A 5,574-nucleotide genomic window follows, 5' to 3' on the forward strand; every position below is an offset into this window, starting at 1 on the left:
TCCAGTACAGTTAATTACCTGTGATACTGGTCTACAGCTTAACACTTTCCACACCATTTGCCATACACAGGAGTAAAACGTTAACTATTTTCTTACTAGAGGGTTGAACGAAGCTGCGTTGTTTGAACAGGTTATTATATTAACAATGGATTGCAGAATGCACTGTAACAGCCCTGCTCCTAGGTAGAGGTGCTTCATTATTATTTTATTGTTTTATATATATATATATTATATATTTCGTAGCGCTTTATCACCCTGTGTACAGAATCCCAAGTAACAGGATACTTGATTGACTTCATTCTGTACCCTCCAAGGAAGGAGACATTCTGCCAAAATGCAGTCTTTAGCAAGATTTAAACTTTAATTTCTAGCTATGTGATTGAACCAGACATTTTACATGTTTCCATGGTGACTGCGCCACACCAAATACAGCATGCAGAGTGTGGCAAACTCCCACTTCCCATAGGAAGGGACAGATTAGATACCCAGGACTCAGATTAGATACCCAGGACTCTTAACTGGAAACCAGAGGGTTAATGAAAATGAATTAGTGGCACAAGAACAGCACCCACTTCGCTTAAAATAAAAGTGATTATAAGCTTTTAAGCCATTTTCTTTTTCACACTCGAGAGGCATGGAAAATCTAAATCATTTTTTAATTTATTGTAATTGATGTAAATTTCTCCCATTGTCGGAATTATATTGATAGTTCTCTACTTTATGTTTATTAAAGGTTGAGCATCAGAAATGTAATGCGTAAAAAAAAATGTGGGCTTAATTTAAATTGTGAATCTGTCTGTCAAGAAATGCATTAGGGGTAGAAAAAGCTTAAGACATATTAATTGACAGACAGGAACTGCTGTCTCTAAGGTTGATACAAGTAATTTATTACTTTAGAAATGAATGCCACCTCTAGAATGTGCTTCATTAATTTCAAATTTAGTTTTAATTTCAAGCTGTTGCCCCTTGAGAAGAATAAGGTAGCAAATTATGTTTGAAGAGCCTTTTTGTTTCTTTACATTTTTTTTCCAGAAGAAACACTACAGTTTAACTATTTAATATTAAAAGTAAATAGGCAGCTGTTTCTGATTTCTGAAAGATCAAAACAGCTGCTGATGTCTTATCGAGGTCACCGTCGCTAATGCCTGTCTCTTTATGTTCCTAGCGTACGTGTCTGACGAACTGAAGGCGGCAGTACTTGTCGACGATGATGTGGAGACGGAAGACGGCGCGGTGGATGGCGAACCGTCTGCAAAGTACATGTGTCCTGATAAAGAGTTCGCAAAGAACTCCCCCAGCTACCAACACTCACCGGTGGGGGAATTTTCCAGCCATGAAATGGACAGTGATTCTCACGTCAGCGAGACCAGTGACCGCATGGCCGACTTTGAAAGCGGTTCCATCAAAAACGAAGAGGAAACAAAAGAGTCGCTGGTTCCCCTCGAAGATTCGAATGTCTCCGACAGCTTGGAACAGATGAAAGCTGTATACAACAACTTTCTCTCCAACTCATACTGGTCCAACCTTAGCCTGAATCTTCACCAGTCGACTTCGGAAAAGAACAATGCCAGCAGTAGCAGCAGCAGCAGCAGTAGCAGCAGCTGTGGAAGCGGAAGCTTCGACTGGCATCAGACAGCGATGGCTAAAACGCTGCAACAAGTGTCCCAGAGCAGGGCTCTTCCAGAGCCAAGCCTTTTCAGCACCGTCCAGTTGTACAGACAGAGCAGTAAGTTGTACGGGTCGATCTTCACTGGGGCCAGTAAGTTTCGCTGTAAAGATTGCAGCGCTGCTTACGACACATTAGTAGAACTGACCGTTCACATGAACGAAACAGGACATTACAGAGATGACAACCACGAAACTGATAACAATAACCCCAAACGCTGGTCTAAGCCACGTAAACGCTCTTTACTTGAAATGGAAGGAAAGGAAGATGCTCAAAAGGTATTAAAATGCATGTATTGCGGTCATTCTTTTGAATCTCTGCAGGACTTGAGTGTTCATATGATTAAAACAAAACACTACCAAAAAGTGCCTCTCAAAGAACCCGTCACTCCCGTAGCAGCAAAAATTGTCCCAGTGTCTAGAAAAAAACTCTCTTTAGAACTTGATCTTCCGAGTTCTCCTGATTCTGCAGGGGGGACGCCAAAAGCAACACTTTCAGATGCAAATGATGCCTTGCAAAAGAATTCAAACCCATATATCACACCAAATAACCGCTATGGGCACCAAAACGGTGCCAGCTATGCCTGGCATTTTGAAGCACGAAAGTCTCAGATACTTAAGTGCATGGAATGTGGCAGTTCCCATGACACTCTGCAGGAGCTCACGGCCCACATGATGGTCACGGGTCACTTTATAAAAGTGACAAATTCTGCACTGAAGAAAGGAAAGCCAGTTTTAGAGGCGCCGGCGACCCCAACATCTTTGCTGGATGAAAAGGTACAGTCGGTGCCACTGGCTGCCACCACATTCACACCTCCTGCTAATAACAGTTTGTCTCTCTCCCCTAAGTTATGTGTGGACATTAAAAAGGAAGTTGATAAAGATAAGGGGGTCACAGAAGACAAGATCAAAGATAAGGAGAAGTCAAGCGAAGAAGAAGAAAAGTTTGATGTCCCTTCAAAATACCATTACCTGACTGAAAACGACTTAGAAGAGAGCCCTAAGGGCGGACTAGACATACTCAAATCCTTGGAAAACACTGTAACGTCTGCTATAAACAAAGCTCAGAATGGCACCCCGAGCTGGGGAGGATACCCTAGCATACATGCTGCTTACCAGCTTCCTAATATGATGAAGTTGTCATTAGGTTCCTCAGGGAAAAGTACCCCATTAAAGCCGCCGTATGGAAGCAGTGAAGTTTTGTCGCCTACCAAAAATCAGCCTCTGGTGTCGCCACTCAGCAATCAGAGCTCACCTGTGCCAAAAACTAACTTCCACGCAATGGAGGAATTGGTCAAGAAAGTCACAGAGAAGGTAGCCAAGGTGGAAGAAAAAATGAAGGAACCAGATGGGAAATTTTCGCCGATTAAACGAGCGACACCATCTCCCAGCGACAGCGATATGAGCGAGCCGCTAAAGGACGATGCATCCAGTGAAACGCTCTTCAAAAGCCAGCAGAACAGTCCCATTCCGCAGAAAGACACCTCTAAGGAAAACACAGTCCTCGAACCGGTGGAAAATGGAAAAGATCACGTAAACTCAATAATAGGCACCTTAAGTAGCAGTACTGCCATAATAACAGACCATCCTCCTGAGCAGCCCTTCGTCAATCCACTAAGCGCGTTGCAGTCCGTCATGAATATCCACTTGGGGAAGGCAGCTAAACCGTCCCTACCGGCACTGGATCCCATGAGCATGCTATTTAAAATGAGTAACAGCTTGGCGGAAAAGGCTGCGGTGGCTACTCCACCAGTCCAAGCCAAAAAAACAGACCACTTAACAGACCGTTATTTTTATCATGTCAACAATGACCAGCCCATAGATTTGACGAAAGGGAAGAGTGACAAAAACTGCTCTTTGGCTTCAGCGCTTTTGTCATCTACGTCGACATCGTCTGCATCTTCTTCATCTACTGTGACAACGGCAAAGACATCTGCAGTCGTGTCATTCATGTCAAACTCACCGCTGCGCGAGAATGCCCTGTCAGATATTTCTGATATGCTGAGGAACTTGACAGAAAGCCACACATCAAAGTCTTCTACACCTACCAGTATATCTGAGAAGTCTGACATTGATGGTACCACAATAGAGGAACCAGAGGAAAACACACCAGCTCAGAAAAGAAAGGGTCGTCAATCCAACTGGAACCCACAGCACTTGCTGATTCTTCAGGCCCAGTTTGCAGCCAGCTTGCGACAGACCTCAGAGGGAAAATATGTCATGTCAGACTTGAGTCCTCAAGAAAGGATGCACATTTCAAGGTTCACGGGACTTTCCATGACCACAATTAGCCACTGGCTCGCCAATGTGAAATACCAGCTACGAAGGACCGGGGGAACAAAGTTCCTTAAGAATTTAGACACTGGGCACCCGGTGTTTTTTTGTAACGATTGTGCGTCTCAAATCAGGACTCCCTCTACGTACATCAGTCACCTTGAATCTCATCTAGGTTTTCGTATAAGGGATTTGTCTAAACTATCCAGCGAACAGATACACAATCAAATAGCACAAACAAAATCCCCCTCCGATAAACTGGTGGTATCGTCTGCAGAAGAAGAGACGGGGACTTCTTACCAATGCAAACTCTGCAATCGGACATTTGCCAGCAAGCACGCCGTGAAACTTCATTTAAGTAAAACACACGGAAAGTCTCCAGAGGATCACCTCCTCTATGTGTCCGAACTGGAAAAACAGTAGTATTTGCTTTTTTTTAACACAATAAACTGTATTTTGCTTTGAGGAAAACCAACAAGAAAAAGCCTTAAAGCTACAGTGTACATTTTGGCACATGTTTTATCTCTGGAGAATCACTCTGGGATCTGATTTTTTAATTTGTAAAACAGTTTAATAGAGGAGCATAATCAGCTGTGGCTGCTGGTATAATATGAAGGTTACAATGCAGTGGAAAGCGTTTGGTACTCATCTAAATTGGATCAGAGCTGTGCATTCTCTAATGCGCCAAGCTGCATGATTTAACTGACACGCATTTCTATTTACAGCTGGTACACGTTTTCATTTGACTTAATGTGTGCTAGTATTTTTCAGCCTTTAGCCCTCTGAGTACTTTGGAGCACTCTCACCTTAAACGGTCTTTTATAATACGTGTAAATATATATGTGTATATATATATATAAATAAATATAACATAAAATGTACTCGGTAGAGTTCCGCTTAAGAACTTTGCCTAACAGCCCTACAGAAGTTCCATTCACAATGCAGAAGCCTTTACCTCCCACAGGGGTGAGCCGCGCATTGCCAAGCAGTGTGCTGCCAGCTCCTATGCCAGAGCAGGGGTTAAAATGATGTATATAATGTATAGAACTGCATTATGAAAATTGTGGTTGATGTTCATGGAATTGTATTTCCCCTTTGGCATTTTTACTAGTGTTTCTTTTTGTTTATTTTTGGTATCAGATGCAGTATGCCTCTTTTACATAATCTGTGCCTATGTATAGTGTATATTTGGATTTGGTTTACTTTTTACTTCTTCAGTGCCAGACAAAATGTTTTGTTTTGTTTTTTAAATGCCCGAGCATTGTAAATTTATTCGATGAATACAACAAATAGTCTTTATTAAATATTCAAAAAACTATTATTCTAAAACAAAAAAGCTATAGTTGTTTTACTATTACATCTATATTGTTAGAAGTTCATGTTTAAATTATACATATTTATTAGCGGAGCGATATCACGTGTTTCGGACACAAGCTGCGGGACTCCCGGCCTAGCTAATTCTCTTAACGATTTTGCACAATGTGACTTAAAAGAAAAAAATCAAACAAAACTATTTATTACGGCAACACAAAGAAACTCTCAGCGTTTCTCAGTGCTCAAAGGGTTAAAACTATTTCAAGAAAAAAGTACTGTATTTCCCAAGAATTGCTGATCTTTAGAACAAAAAGAATAAAG

At 41.7% G+C, this 5,574-nt stretch overlaps 1 pseudogene; it reads left to right on the forward strand.

The window, feature by feature from the left end:
* The first annotated feature begins 1,173 nt into the window (after positions 1 to 1,173).
* Positions 1,174 to 4,362, forward strand: LOC149299311 (teashirt homolog 3 pseudogene; annotated as a pseudogene).
* The last annotated feature ends 1,212 nt before the right edge of the window (positions 4,363 to 5,574 follow it).

The sequence above is a fragment of the Sceloporus occidentalis genome, unplaced genomic scaffold, assembly GCF_023333645.1.
Source record: "Sceloporus occidentalis isolate IW3139 unplaced genomic scaffold, rSceOcc1.0.p SCAF_29, whole genome shotgun sequence".
In the NCBI taxonomy this organism is placed as follows: domain Eukaryota; kingdom Metazoa; phylum Chordata; class Lepidosauria; order Squamata; family Phrynosomatidae; genus Sceloporus; species Sceloporus occidentalis.